Source organism: Schistocerca gregaria, chromosome 2 (genome assembly GCF_023897955.1).
Source record: "Schistocerca gregaria isolate iqSchGreg1 chromosome 2, iqSchGreg1.2, whole genome shotgun sequence".
NCBI classification, from domain to species: Eukaryota; Metazoa; Arthropoda; class Insecta; order Orthoptera; family Acrididae; genus Schistocerca; species Schistocerca gregaria.
The window spans coordinates 284,456,853-284,473,182 of record NC_064921.1 but is presented as its reverse complement, the minus strand read 5'-3'; positions in this window follow the sequence as shown (position 1 = coordinate 284,473,182).

Below are 16,330 nucleotides of genomic sequence, written 5' to 3'. Positions count from 1 at the left end.
TAAGTAAAGTGTGAAGAGAGGAAGAACAGGTTTTCTGGCCAGGTGAATACACGGCAATGAATGAACAATGCCATACATGTCCGAAAGAACAGACACCATATCCACATAAGTATATAGTTCTGGCAATACCGGCCATGACCTTTCTCTTCTGTGCGGATGCACACATATTTATCCGAACTCTTACGGGACTGACGGCCGCGGTGGCCGTGCGGTTCTGGCGCTGCAGTCCGGAACCGCAGGACTGCTACGGTGGCAAGTTCGAATCCTACCTCGGGCATGGGTGTGTGTGATGTCCTTAGGTTAGTTAGGTTTAAGTAGTTCCAAGTTCTAGGGGACTTATGACCTAAGATGTTGAGTCCCATAGTGCTCAGAGCCATTTGAGCCATCTTACGGGACTTGGTAACAATGTCTTCCACGAGTAATTAGTGTGTTGGGTGGGGACACTACGAATGTAGTGTGTGGACGTATAAGGTGAGAATGTGGGTCTCGCGGGAGGCGTTCGCGAGATAGTCCCTGCAGTCGTACTATCCTCTGTGCCCTCGGAGTCTCAGATGGATAGAGCGTCTGCCATGTAAGCAGGAGATCCCGGGTTTGAGTCCCGGTCAGGGTATACATTTTCACCTGTGCCAGTTGATATATATCAATGCCCGTCAGCACCTGAAGGTATTAATTTATAATTCTAATTTTGTTCTAGACGGTTGCAGGTCATCAGTGGCGTCTGTTCTTTGGGACATGCCCGAAAGATCAGACACTATATCCATATATTTATATACTTTAAATAAGTGTGAACAAAGATACACCTAAACGTGACTGAACAAAGTACATGAGATATTGCAGCGGTTCCTACCGCTTCCTAACTAATCAACTGATGAGGACGAGATAATATTGCTTCCACGACACATAACTGCGCCGCACATAGGAAGTGGTCTGATGCGAATTACTGCGTTTTGAGAGCTACGTTCATAGACTCGCAATGACGAGCTAAAGAAAGTTCCTTGCTTCTGTGTCTGGACAGAAAAGGGGGTGGAAGGGGGGGGGGGGGGAGTGATGGAGGGTTGCTGACTTTATCTCTTTTGAAGGTGTCTCGATATCCCCATTGACTTTTTTCTCCTCCGGCCGGAAGCCTTAGCATGCGAGCACAAACAATGGACAATTGATTGGGACGTGAGAATATCTCAACACCACTACGATGAAAGTCTCAAAATAAAGGAACATGTGATTTTATTGCTCTCTATCTTCACATCATGAAAATTAATCATTAAAATAAGAAAGCACTTGATGCCCAGTACTGTCTGTATTCCGCGACACCGTTTAAGTTTAGTTTTATCTCCACAAGTTTCCAGTGATTTTACATTATCGTATACAAACGCTGTATGAGACAATTCCAAGATTAATTCACTTTTCTGCAAACGCAAGAAGCCAACGCACTTTCCGTAATGGTAATACCGGTTCTCGTCAGGTCATCAAAGTTAAGCACCGTCGGTCTGGGATAGCACTTGGATGGGTGACCATCCGCTCTGCCGAGCGCTGTTGGCAAGCCGAGTGCACTGAGTCCTCGTGAGGCAAACTGAGGAGCTACTTGATTGAAAAGTAGCGGCTCCGGTCTCGTAAACTGCTTTACCACCGAGAGAGCGGTGTGTTGATCACGTGTCCCTCTATATCTGTATCCAGTGACGCCTGTGGGCTGAGAATAACTTGGCGGTCGGTCGGTACCGTTGGGCCTTCGAGACCTGTTCAGTCGGAGTTTCCTTTTCTGCAAACTTAAAAGACTTACTTGGCAGACGCAGTTGCTTATCAGAGTACTAGTCGAAGACTGGGTGACAAACGTTTTTTAAACTAACTTAATTTCAATTGGACAAAATATCCTCTCATACTACGAACATGTCGCTGGAGTGAAAGATACATGCGAACTGCCTGAAATTTTGTCATAAACGGAGCTCATAAACGTTTTTTCGAGCCTGGTTTTAAATTTAATTCACTTATGATACTCTGAAATAGTCACTCGTAAGAATAACATGTTGCCACAGTGAATATGAGGACTGGGCTGTCTAGTGAGCTAGCTTACAGTTTTTCGCCCGCCCGCTCACGGCTATTCATTTATAACATAAATTGAAATCTTTCATCAGCCTTTGAGCTTGAATTTAGATTTTGAAAGCCATGAATGTGGATAACGTCTTCTATATAGCTGGAGGCATATTATGAACTTGGCGCCAAGTCTGGTAGGTGAATCACCGCCCTCTCCATGCTCTCCAGCACGTCAGTTTTTCTACGCACATCACCATTCTCACGGTCTATGACCATCTGCCCTTTGTGGGATGGGTAGGATACCAATCTTGCCTCGTCGCTAACTTACAGCAGCGTGAGTCTTCATATTCCATATGATAAAAAGTGTGCTGAAACGTAGCATGAATACCCCGATGAGACTTGGAATACCCTCACTGTAGAAAATTTTGATCCATGAAATAATCTATAGCGCCATATCACCATGGTTTCATAGGCATATTCAAGAGTACGGGATACTTACATTGAGCAACGGGAAGAAATGGCAGCCTGTATCAAATATGAATAGCCTAAATTTTAGATCAGAATTATTTTTCGTAGCTTCATATTCGGTTTTGGTGAGCACATAATTGATCTTATTTGTAAGTAAGGCAAGTGATATGAGGAACTGAGCCTCAGTCTCGTAGTTTAACACAGGGTTTCCCGAACTTTTCCTCTGATTTAACACGTTGAGAATCCTGGTACTTGCCGGCCGGAGTGGCCGAGCGGTTCTAGGCTCTACAGTCTGGAACCACGCGACCGCTACGGTCGCAGGTTCGAATCCTGCCTCGGGCATGGATGTGTGTGATGTCCTTAGGTTAGTTAGGTTTAAGTAGTTCTAAGTTCTAGGGGCTGATGACCTCAGAAGTTAAGTCCCATACTGCTCAGAGCCATTTTGAACCATTTGAACCATCTCCTCGTCCCCACTCTCTATTTCCCTTTCCTCCCCGCTCCTCTCTATAAATCTATTCACTCCCACTCTCTGACCTCGAGCCTTGTTTGTCGTTATTTCCACAAAACCTTGATGGGAATTGAAGTCGTTTACAATGAATGAGTAAATCGGTAGGGAGCATGTGTATACGATATACGAGGAACCTCCCCTTCTGCTGTATCTGTAAGGACAGTAGCTTCAATGACAGAGTTTTGCGTAATTTCAATTTTCCCCTGAAATCGTATTTAAAACTTACTGAACTAAAAACACAGAAATTATAATAAAATTTTAAAAAACTATTCAATGTAGTCAAACTGGCGAAAAAAGGTCCATGTCGTTAACAGCTTTTCGCGGAGCATTTATTCACTTCCCGTGGAATACCAGAGTTCTGCGGAGCGCAGTTTGAGAAACCCTAGCGTAAGACTTGTTCACACAAGAACGTGAAGTATAATCACATAACACGGTAAACAGCAGAGAAGTCTAGCAATCTGTACAGCGCTACCTACTTTTTGAGCTGTAAAGCCACGAGAATTGGAAAAGGCTTCGGCTGATTGCAGTTTGGTCTCCAGCTGATTTACGTTTCTGCTAAAGCCAGCTTTCACAGTAAAGTTATTTCTCAGATCCAATAAAAATTCAAGAATGAATACAGAAGCATGTGTGTAATCAGTATAGATTTAATTATGTGACTGGGAACGGAAAATATGCTGTGTCGTTCGAACATGACACAGGCAGGAAATGAAAGCGCCGCAGGTGCAAAGACGTAAGCTGGTGTCAGTGCCGTAGAGACACCACACTTGAGCGAGTTCCACCAGCGCCACAGACAGCGCTGACGGTGAATGAAGATATCAACTTCGCTTCGGCCATTTGGCGGCTGGGTACAATCCGCCAATGACCAAGCGGCAACGGACGGAAGTCTACTCGGAAGATAGCAGCTCACGCCCACTCTGTTATAGATCATCGTCCAGTGCTGACTTGGACAGGGAAAGTCGTTTAGTGAACTCTCAGGAGTGAACAGATTGTTGTTGTAAATTTCATTTGCTATGTACTGTGTAGTTTACCTACGATTATTTGCACTTAGCCATTGAGGTCCTGAGCCGTAGTTGTGTCCGGCTCTTCGAAAAGCGCGCCAGGCGGAGTGCTTTCGCTTCGCGTCTAGTGTTTGCGGTGGCGCTTTCGGTTTGCCGCGCTGTTTGGATCGCTACCGCCCTCTGGCGGGAGGTGGAGCAAGTGTACGGTCGCGTGACGATCGAGGAGTACGTACTGGGCGGTGACCGAGAGAGGTGGTGGCGCGAGCTGGGCACTGCTCGCCACGTGCTTTGGCCGACCTCTTGGCCGTCAGGGGCTAAGTCTGCCTTACCCGCATGTACGTGGCTTATGAAGCTTAGAAGCCGTGGTGCACGAGACCAGCGCGTGGGGCCGTATGTCTTCTTATCGGCCGTTGAAACCACTGGCAGCGGTTGGCTCTGACGAGCATTGGAAGTGCGACGTGTTCCCGGCGCTGGGGTGGAGTGTGAGAAGTTGAGCACTGTTTTCATGTAACAGAGTTATATATATATATATATATATATATATATATATATATATATATATATATATATATATATATATACAGGGTGTTACCAAAAGGTACGGCCAAACTTTCAGGAAACATTCCTCACACACAGATAAAGAAAAGGTGTTATGTGGACGTGTGTCCGGAAACGCTTAATTTCCATGTTAGAGCTCATTTTAGTTTCGTCCACCTACGCTCAATGCAGCACGTTCTCATGATCTCATACGGGATACTCTACCTGTGCTGCTAGAACACGTGCCTTTACAAGTATGACACAACATGTGGTTCATGCGCGATGGAGCTCCTGCACATTTCAGTCGAAGTGTTCGTACGCTTCTCAACAACAGATTCGGTGACCGATGGATTGGTAGAGGCGGACCATTTCCGTGGCCTCCACGCTCTCCTGACCTCAACCCTCTGGACTTTCATTTGTGGGGGTATTTGAAAGCTCTCGTCTACGCAACCCCGGTACCAAATGTAAAGACTCTTCGTGCTCGTATTGTGGACGGCTGTGATACAATACACCATTCTCCAGGGCTCGATCAGCGCATCGGGATTCCATGCGACGGAGGGTGGATGCATGTATCCTCGCTAACGGAGGACATTTTGAACATTTCCTGTAACAAAGTTTTTGAAGTCACGCTGGTACGTTCTGTAGCTGTGTGTTTCCATTCCATGATTAATGTGATTTGAAGTAATAAACAGAGATCTAACATGGAAAGTAAGCGTTTCCGGACACATGTCCACATAACATATTTTTTTTCTTTGTGTGTGAGGAATGTTTCCTGAAAGTTTGGCCGTACCATTTGTAACACCCTGTATAAAGGGGTTTTTCAAGTTCTAGTGAAGTGTATGAGTTTCTTCACCAGTGATTTTGTAGGGGTCTTCCCACCACAGTTTTCGTTTGCCTGTCCACGGGAATGTGGTAATTGCTTCTTGGTCGGGCTGTTTTCATTCACACCTCGATTGGGTGATTTAGGGTCGGTGTGGCGTGTCTCTATGTTTCGGAGTCTGTGCAGGCACCAACCTTGCTACATCTTCTGGTTTTGGGTAACTCGGGGAGGTGGTGGCTTGTAATGGAAGTTTTGGGGCTGATCTGCTGTGGCCCTGTAGACCACCAATAACAAGTCCGCCTTTTGTGATTTGAGACCCTTTACACCCGTGTCACTCGCTCTCCGAGCTAAAGAAAATTTTTTAGGAACTGTCTTTAATGTGAAGGTTTGTGTGCTGGCTTATTCACATTTATCATTTAACAACTGACAGGTGTAATATAAGTTATTTAACTGGCAAGAGACAACCATTTTAGCTTTAGTGCAAACTAGCTCTGCTTAAAGGTGTTTTTTTGAAGGAATTGTTCTCTTATATATATATATATATATATATATATATATATATATATATATATATAAAAAACCAGTTCAAAATCTTATTATTGGGAAGTTGTTAACGTCATACCTTGCAATATCCTATACTCCTATACATAGAGAAACTTTGCCAGCTATTTAAAAGTGTTTTTTGTAATATATGTGTGTGTCAAGTTAAAATCATACTATTGGGAAGCCTTTTAAAATAAAAAGATAACATTAGCAGCGTGTGTTATTTCACCGGTACCTCATCGTCCCTACTTCCACGATAACGTTTTTGGAATAACATGTGCACTGGAGTTGTTGTCTGTGAACCACCTTAATTGACGGTTCAGGGCCTTTTTTGTCATATGCAGTGTTGCAGCCTTTATTATTCATCAGGTCACAAAGATGGGTAAACCTTTTTAACTCATTTGTGTGACTTTGTTACTAATTTGTAGGAGTGTTGTAGAGCCTTCGTTCTCCTGTCCTGTTACCTGATCCTGAGGCATAGCTGTGTAACAGTGGCAAGGAGTAATTGTCTTATCGGAGTTATGCACCAGAAGTCGTAACTTCATTTCAATAGCAGTAACAAATCAGCGATTACACTTGTCCTGTGATGAACAACGTGCTGTACTGGGCCACTATATGTGAAAAATTGAAGAGAAATTACAGATACATTATAAAATCTTGAACACATTTAAAGTAACGGACACGGAATGTAGCTAGTAGGGCTACTATTCGTATGAATGAGAGAGAAATCGATGCTGCTACCCGCGCATGGGCCACGGTTTACCCCTCTGAATAATGGAAGTTAACTATGAAGACGAACGAAAGCTCACTTAAAGACCTGAAAATGAAGCAAACTAAATATTACCTCTAGCTGCAAGTGATAGCCGTCGCCTCAGTGCAATTCCCCAAGCTCAGTACTTAAGAATGGCCATCAAAAAGTAACCTCACTACAAACATCAAACATCTATAAGCAAGCTGACACGCTAATCAGCCTTAGCAAAATATTGAAGCGGCGAGACGAGACAGAAGCAAAGAAGAGTATCGGAATCAGATTGCTTTTTCAACCGCTTAATAGAGCTAAAAAACACAGGACACAGCCTGTGCAGACCTTTCATTGAGGCGTACACACTGCTTCCAAAGTATAGGCTGGCAGACATGTCTTCACCCAACTAGTACATTAGTATTAAGCAATCGACAACCCGGATCAGAATGTCTCGGCAACAGACTTGCGACTCACAACTTATGTAAGCATGAATATCGCGGCAGTTGATATTTTAACGGACGACCTCCACTCGTTGCCTGAACCAACCGGACCGACGGAAATCGTGGCCCAATCCGTAGAATCTGGGCCGCAGTTTCCGCTGGTCGGCTTGTGAATACGACAGTGCGATACGCGCTACTCTTGTGGCGCTCCCCATATAACTCATACGGGGGATAGGCAAAATATGTGAGCAGTGGTAGTAATGAGAATGTTGTGTTGAACGGTCAACAACGCAGGTAAGGCGTCTGTCGTGCTGGACTGTGCGTGTTCAGTACGCACTAGGCATCAGTGCAGCTTGTTTACGAGTGGTGCACACTTCCTGTTTTCATTCTGAAGCCAAGGTCGACGCGCAAGGAAAGACCAAACAGAGTTCCAGACAGGGCACATTGTTGGGCCGTTTGGCTGGAACATCAGTAACCAAAACAGCCAACTTATTGAATGTTTCAAGAGCAACTGTTTCAACAGTCATGACAACCTACACAAAACATGAAAAGACATCATCAAGTAAACGTAATGGTGGGAGCAAATCAAAACTAAATGACGGAGATCATCTTACGCTAACACGAAACTACGGCGGCTAAAGTGACTGCAGAGATCAATAGCCACCTTTGAGACCTGCATCTATCGATACTGCCCGCCCAGGACTCCATAAAGTGAATAGTCATGGACGAGCTGCTACACCGAAACCGTTAGTGAAGACAACCAGCGCAAAGAAGTGTAACACATGGTGTCATAAGCATGAATCCTGATCTGTGGAAACACGTCATATGGTCCGACGAGTCAACGTTTTCATTATTTCCAACATCTGCAGAACGCCAAAATAAATCTACAATTCTGATTACTTGATTCCAACGGTTAAGCATGGAGGTGGGAGTGTGATGGTGTGGGCAGCCATATCAAGGTACTCTGCTGGTCGCATCATTACTCTCAAAGTCCGTATTACAGCCAAAGATTTTACGAACATTTTAAGTGATCAGATGCACCCAATGATTCAGCTGGTGTTCCACAAAAATAAGGCCTTATTTCAGGACGATAATGTACCCATTCACGCAGCCAGGACAGTACAAACGTGTTATGAGAAGCATGCAAATAACTGCAGCGTCTTCCCTGGGCAGCACAGTCCCCGGACTTTAACATTATCGAATACTTTTGGGCGGTAGTGGAGCGCAGGCTCCTGAGCAGATTTCTGTCTCCCTCGTCACTACAGGAGTTTGAAGAGGTTCTGAACGAAGAGTGGCATAGCATTCCACTGTAGGCTATACAACCATTATATTCCACTATTGCAAGAAGAACAGCAGCTATATTACGGGCAAATGGGTGTCCAACCCCTTATTAATAAACCATTCCCAAGTAGGTATAGGTGTTCACTTTTGTCTGTCCCCATGTACATGCCTCACTTACGTTACGCCAAACATGAACTGAGGTTGTGCGATGACTTTCCCAGCAGGAAATATTGCAGGGTGCCGTATCTGTGCACGGCGTCGGCAGAGTTGACGGTGAGGAATTGCCACAATTAGTGCGTAATCTGGTGAGCGCCGACCTCGGCACGAGCGCAGCGGGAGTCCTGGCGACAGATAACGCCGTCCTCAACGTCCATTGTCCAGTAAGGCGCACACATGTCTCTGTCACGCGCAAGCGTGCCGCTGTGGCATGCCGGGAACGTGAGCGCTCGTGTACAGACAGTCACCGCTGTTTAGGCTACCGGCGCGCAGCGTCTGCAGTGTCTTTCTTATAAAGCGGGTATTACACGACGATCCGCCGCGAACGGTACTGGTCTAGCGCGACAGCCATCTAACGGTAGAACGCGTGAAACTACGAAAATTAGCAGACACATTATCCCAGTAGGCAACGATAACTCGCGCATGCGCAGAAGGGTGGTGTACCACACAGCTTTCTGCTTGTTGTTTGGTTATTGTTAGGCGGCTAGTGGCTAATTTCATATTTTCGCGTTGGGGATTTTTCGTGTTGCGGATCTTCCGTATTTTTTTTCAGTAAGCAGGTTTCATAAATGCAGAAAAGGAACTTTTTTTACCGTAGACTCTTTCACCCTAGCTGTTCGCGAAAGGATTTTTCTATGATAGCTTTGTATTCTGGAAATGAAATGGAGGAAAAAGGCGTCATGAGTCTTCAATCAGCCATACAGCGAGGAAAGGTGTATCTATGACCCAATCATAGTAAGGTAGTCGGAAATTGTTACTTTCTGAGTAATGTGCATAAAACGTTACACGGTGATTTTCGGTTTGTATCGTAATGCCTCAGTTTACGACAGTTCATGTTTGATTTGATGTTGGTTGTTGCATCTCTTGCTTTATTTCAGCATGCCAGAAAAGAGAAACTGGCAGTGAAAGGGAGGAATTCTGCAAAACTCTGAGCAGCAAATATATATAGTCCAAACTTGGAAAAATAACACAAGTACACCCTTAATTACTGACCCTTTAAAATGTTGAAATTTGCAGTGCATATATCCATAACAACTTTTCAAATGGTGGGCTGTGCTATTCTGTGGTTAAAAGCCAGACTCTTAAAGCATTCAGCAATCGCCAGGAAACGTTAGACCCAACCTGCATCCCTACAGGGCAATTACCGGTATTTTATTCGTGATCTAGGCTGGTATAATCAGAAAACCTTTAAACATATGACTTAATTCTTCTTTTTCGAGAATACTCTGCCAGGCACTTTATTGTGAATAGTAGAGTAATCACGTAGTTGTAGATGTGAGACAACCTCCCTCGTGACCGTGTCTCACTTGATAATTCCATCTTGTATCAGAGACTAGTGCTTCTCGAGACGGGCCATGTCCATTCTCACGAAGCTCCGAAATTCATGTGGATCTTCGAGCCTCAGTTCTTTCATAAGCAGTGAATATAATCCCCTGCCTTTGCCCCTTCTTTTCAGCCACGACCTAACTCAACAGCGTCTGGCTTTTTGTTTTCGTCGTCGTTCTGCCCTAATTTGAAATTTTACTTTCACTACCAGAGTAATAGCTACAAAAAGAAGTGGGTTCTACGTGTGCAAAATGCTGTATAAATACATACCTGTGTGACCAACTGTCGTAATATAAAACTAACTGTTGAGTCTTTAATTCAGAACTAGTAAGCTACATAAGAGAATAACAATTTCTTAATAGATAATGATAAACATTTTCTTACGAAATACGAACCTTGAGTCGCATAAATAATTCGAATGGATGACTTTGTAATATGTCACGCGGTCCCCCTCGTGTTTCGTGCGGTACAACGAACGACTTTAGAAGAAATCAGACAGTTTCATTTGCGTTTCGTTCGTTATCACTGTATGGCGCATACGGGCCAGGTATATTCCGTGCGTGAATGGTGTAATAGGTCTACGTGAACCAGCCTGTAGTTACAGAAATGCACGCTTGGGGCGCTGGTGCATAGGTCTACGGTTTAGGCGCATCGTGTAATACGGGCTTAAGAGGATGTCGAGAATGGAAAAAAACCTGCTTCTTCCGCAGATGCCTTTTCTGTTCTCGGTAGCTGCGCTGGCTCCAAAACTAGTTGAAAGATGTTAGTTCTACTGAAACTGGTAGTCTATAGCAATACTGTGCTCGGCTTTCCCTACTACACTTTTCTTTGATTGTTAAAGTGTCCTAGTGCACTCATCACCCAACATAGTCCAGTGGTTCAAAATGGTTCATATACGACAAGAATTTAACATATCAGTTCACGATATCACTGTCCTATACACATTTAAGGAATCAGAAAAAATTTAGATAGTGTACAAAAATAAGCAGCATGTCTGTCAACACTGCCCTGCAAACCAATCATTGTTCATAGTAGGCAATCATCACAGTCTTCCCCTAATAAGTTCTCAGTCGGCATTAATGAGTAATTACTGTCGCAGAAGTCACGAATTAAACCAACGATTAAAGAAAACGAACTGTATGCAGTATGTGCTAGTATTTCCAGATACTACGGTCGCAGGTTCGAATCCTGCCTCGGGCATGGATGTGTGTGATGTCCTTAGGTTAGTTAGGTTTAAGTAGTTCTAAGTTCTAGGGGACTAATGACCACAGCAATTGAGTCCCATAGTGCTCAGAGCCATTTCCAGATATTAGCTATCGGTCTATAGCTCACTGCTCTAGACAGAAAACGTAGGTGTTGCTCACTTTACTTTCTGCCGCAGACCGACTAACATCAACTGTGATAGATCTATATACAGTTCGCCTATGAACAATATGTTGACGATAGCCATCTTAAATAAAATAATTTAAGAATCACAAATTACTGAACTTTCTAATTAGTGAGAAAATTAACAAGTGCTGCACATCAAACGAAACATAAAAAGTATATCAACAAAATTATAATGCAAAGTACAGAATGTACAGTAATTTTGTCATAACTTGTAAATGAAGTTTACAGTTGTCTAAAGCTTTCATGTTAATTAATTCGGAAGATAATTGATTTCAGACAATTTTGGATATGTTACAGAAAAATTGGAGATATGTACTACCAAATGATAAGCGTTAATTTGAAGAAAGACTTTTTTGTTGTAAACCCTCGTCGTCGCCGGCCGTGGTGGCCGAGCAGTTCTAGGCGCTACAGTCTGGAACCGCGAGACCGCTACGGTCGCAGGTTCGAATCCTGCCTCGGGGATGGATTTGTGTGAAGTCCTTAGGTTGGTTAGGTTTAAGTAGTTCTAAGTTCAAGGGGACTGATGTCCCTAGAAGTTAAGTCCCATCGTGCTCAAAGCCATTTGAGCCTTCGTCGTCAGTTTTGTAAATGCCTCGTTGCTACTGCTGTGGAGGCAGAGTTGCCACTGTTGTTCGGTACGCCGACTTTGTCAGTTCGTGAAATGGCTTTTGGTGCAGTACACCACTAAGACATTTTCTGTCTGCCACTATTACACAGCTATGCCACAAGGTCAGGTAAGAGGATAGGGACACGGAGGTTCTACAACACTCCAACAAATGAGTTAAAAGTGTTTACCTATCTTTGTGACTTGTTGAATAATGAAGTATGTTACACTTCATGTAATATAAAACAAAAAAGGCCCTCAATGGGTAAGTGCCAATAATCGCAGGTAATATTCAAAGTATATAGCAAATGCACTTTACAACAACTGTCTCTTCATTTTCATTTCTAAGTTCTTCCTCGATTATGATCTGTAACCAAGTAGGCGCAAGCTGCTCTTCTATCTTCCGCATGGACTCTGTCCGTTGTTCCGCAGCTCGTGGTCGTGCGGTAGCGTTCTCGCTTCCCGCGCCCGGGTTCCCGGTTTCGATTCCCGGTGGGGTCAGGGATTTTCCCTGCCTCGTGATGACTAGGTATTGTGTGGTGTCCATAGGTTAGTTAGGTTTAAGTATTTCTAAGTTCTAGGGGACTGACGACCATAGATGTTAAGTCCCATAGTGCTCAGAGCCATTTGAACCGACTGACCGTTGTCGTACGGTCACTAGCAGATTGTACTCCGCCGGGAATTGGCCGAAGTGTAGTGGATATCTTCATCCTCATCGCCGCCCGTGGCGCTGGTAAATCTCGAACAAGTGGCGAGTTTCTATGATACTGGCTCCACCTCGCATCTCTGAGCCTGTGGTGCTTTTTTCCTAACAGTTTCTCGTTCGTACGTTTCCTAAAATAGCTCAAATGGCTCTGAGCACTATGGGACTTAACTTCTGAGGTCATCAGTCCCCTAGAAATTAGAACTACTTAAACCTGACTAAGCTAAGGATATCACACACATCCATGCCCGAGGCAGGATTCGAACCTGCGACCGTAGCAGTCTCGCAGTTCCGGACAGGAGCGCCAGAATCCCTCGGCCACCGCGGCCGGCCACGTTTCCTAACGCTCACTAAATATGTGAGCTCGTACTGTACGAACCTTTTCAATATTTAATAATTAACAAAGTTTCTGTGTTAACTAATTAGATCACTGCAACTGTATTAGCAATAGTGTGTAATGAGCTATGAAATTGAATGGGACTAAGCTTATTAAAGAATTTGAAATTACTATGCACTCACTTGGTACTATGTACACTGTTGTATTGTCATTTCCATAGTTTATGAAAAAATTTAAGAAGTCTTGCGCGCCAGAAAAACAAAGCAGATGAGATTGATACTCAAGTGGCTTCATCCCATGAGCATGAAAGTTGCTTGTTACATTATATCTTTCAGTATTTAATTTGCTACTTTTAAAGGTGTGAAAATTAACAAACTATTAGCTTAATAAGTCATGGCTGCAAAATACTGATACGAATTATTTACAGACGAATGGAAAAATTAGTAGAAGCCGACCCTGGGGGAAGATCAGTTCGGATTCCGCAGAAATATTGGAACACGTGAGGCAGTACTGACCCTACGACTTAGCTTAGAAGAAAGATTAAGGAATGGCAAACCTACGTTTCTAGCATTTGTAGACTTAGATAAAGCTTTTGACAGTGTTGACTGGACTACTCTCTTTCAAATTCTGAAGGCGTCCGCGTTCAAATACAGGGAGCGAAAGGCTACTTACAATTTGCACAGAAATCAGATCGCAGATATAAGAGTCAAGCGGCATGAAAGGGAAGCAGTAGTTGGGTAGGGAGTGAGACAGGGTTGTAGCCTATCCCGCATGTTATCCAATCTGTATATTGAGCAAGCAGTAAAGGAAACAAAAGAAAAATTTGAAATTTGGAGTAGGAATTAAAATCCATGGAGAAGAAATAAAAACTTTGAGGTTTTCTGAGACAGAAAAGGACATGGAAGGGAAGTTGAACGGAATGGACAGTGTCTTGAAAGGAAGATATAAAATGAAAATCAACAAAAGCAAAACGAGGACAATGGAATGTAGTCGAATTAAGTCGGGTGATGCTGAGGGAATTAGATTAGGAAATGAGACATTTAAAATAGTAGATGAGTTTTGATATTAATGGAGCAAAATAACTGATGATGATCGAAGTAGAGATAATATAAAATGTAGACTGACAATGGTAAGGAAAGCGTTTCTGAAGAAGTGAAATTTGTTAACGTCGAGTATAGATTTAAGTGTCAGGAAGTCTTTTGTAAATGTTTTCGTGTGGAGTGCAGTCATATATGGATGCGAAACATAGACAATAAATAGTTTAGACAAGAAGAGAATAGAAGTTTTCGAAATGTGATGCTACAGAAGAATGCTGAAGATTAGATGGGTAGATCACTCAACTATTAAGGAGGAATTAAAATAATTGGGGAGAAGAGGAATTTGTGGCACAACTTGACTAGGAGAAGGGATCGGTTGGTTGGACATGTTCTGAGGCATCAAGGCATCACCAATTTAGTATTGGAGGGCTGCGTGGAGGGTAAAAATCGTAGAGGGAGAAAAAAATGGCTCTGAGCACTATGGGACTTAACATCTGAGGTCATCAGTCCCCTAGAGTTAGAACTACTTAAACCGAACTAACCTAAGGACATCACACACATCTAGCCCGAGACAGGATTCGAAACTGCGACCGTAGCGATCGCGCGGTTCCAGACTGTAGCGCCTAAAACCGCTCGGCCACACAAGCCGGCGTAGAGGGAGATGAATACACTAAGCAGATTCAGAAGGGTGTAGTGTGCAGCAGTTACTTGGAGATGAAGAAGCTTGCACGAGATAGAGTAGCATGGAGAGCTACGTCAAACAAGTCTCTGGACTGAAGTTCACATCAACAGCACTCCTAAAATTCGATTACTTTTGCGCACTAGTCGTTGGAGACTTATTGTAAAGATGTACTTTTGTACCTAGTATATTTTAAGAACAAATTAAATATCTGGTGAGTAGTCTGAGGGGTACATGAAGGAGTTTTGAATTCTGGGTCAACCGACCAATCTATTCGCGGCCTACATTTCTGGGAATTCTTCGTCGCGAGTTTGAATAGGCGCTCTTGTGTTCCGTCGTCTTGAGGAAGGTGATTATGCTTGTTGGCTACTGGCCGTTGGACGTGAAGTATAGCTTGGCTTCGTGCAGGAGATGGACACTTGTAATACTGAAACTTCCTGGCAGATTAAAACTGTGTGCCCGACCGAGACTCGAACTCGGGACCTTTGACTTGTAATACTATTTTGTTAATCATCGACAATGACTATTTTCTTGAGTCTTATTGCGAAGTTTCTGGACAGGAGTTTGTGGTTATCAGATCTTTGTGGGGCGAGTATGTGTCGAGGTTCATTACAGATTCTGTCTGCCATAACATCAGTTGAATGGTAACGTTGTCAATCACATTCACTACTATGAACGTATGTTACTGCTTTCCGATTCCTATGTTGATTTTCTTACGTTCTCTAAGTCTGTGTGCCACGTGCTTTCTGGGCACTAATAATACAGTCCTGGAAATCAGTATAAACGCAAGGTTCCTACGCAGGTAATACACAATGTCTGAACCATACATGTACCCAATTTATTATGAAAGTAAGAGGTACATGTAAGACATAAACAATCATGACGGAATCACGCAGTATCTTTCACAACACAAGTAACGAAAATAAAGCATTTGCATTTCCTGGATGGAAATAGTTATAAAGGCACTTAGTGTCCTGTTGTATTATTATGTTGTTAGTACTTTTCCGAACCTCCGTTCTTCCTAATGACAACAAAAAATCTCTTCGGCGTTGATTTTGTTAGGACTTGCAGTTCTTGCAGTGAAATTGCCGCGTACTTATCTCATATTGCTCTTTTCAGTTCACATACGGCCTCAAATTGCCTTCCATTTGCGATAAACACGCCTTGCAATTATTCTCCAAAGATTTTCCAAGGGCTTCATATCCAAGCTGCGTACATGACAGGGCAAGACACCGATACGTTTATCGTCAAACCACTTTTTTGTTATAGCAGAAATATCACAAATGCATTATCTGAAGTAACTGATTCTGTCTCTAGTGTCTCGGTGTACGTATTAAGAGGTCATTCAAGTGTTTACCCTATCAATATGTGATTTTTACGTTGACTGCAGCAGGTTGCCCAAATCATAACACTACCACCGACAAAATTTCTTCTCGTTCTTACCTGCTGTTGTGCTCTTAGACCATGTAAATTAACCTTCTTGAATGCAAGATGTTCGTCTTTTGACAAAATTTGTCGTACACGTCTGGCAGTTGCTGGGAATTGTAAATCAGCAACAAGCTGAGAAGAATAACGGTTCGTAGCCTTTGCTTTTGCGAAAGTAACTATTTCAATGCCTCAGAAAATTTTACACTTTGCCCATCTTTCCCGTTCTGTTCATGTCGCGTGCTCTGTCTA